This window comes from Crocuta crocuta, unplaced genomic scaffold (assembly GCF_008692635.1).
Source record: "Crocuta crocuta isolate KB4526 unplaced genomic scaffold, BGI_CrCroc_1.0 scaffold193, whole genome shotgun sequence".
In the NCBI taxonomy this organism is placed as follows: domain Eukaryota; kingdom Metazoa; phylum Chordata; class Mammalia; order Carnivora; family Hyaenidae; genus Crocuta; species Crocuta crocuta.
The window spans coordinates 7,103,057-7,103,344 of NW_027529624.1; positions in this window are offsets into that span (position 1 = coordinate 7,103,057).

Sequence of the window (288 nt, forward strand, 5' to 3'; positions counted from 1 at the left end):
AGAAGAACGTCAGTCTATCCTTTAAAAGGCCAGTCGGGGTTGAAAGTTGGCGGCAACTGGCCTAGCAGAGCTGGGGGGCGAGGCGAAGGACCAGGCTGGGCCTTCATTGGTCCCGTCACCTCGGCCGCGGCCGCGGTTCACCCTATTCTCCAGGCTCCTTTAGCTCGGGGCCTCGCTCCTCTCCGAGGTCCTTGCCCCCATTGGTCCGCGGGCCAGGCCGCGACTCCGCCCTCTGGCCCTTCCCGCGCGCCGATTGGCGGCTGCGGGGGAAGGGGGAGGGCTGCGGGC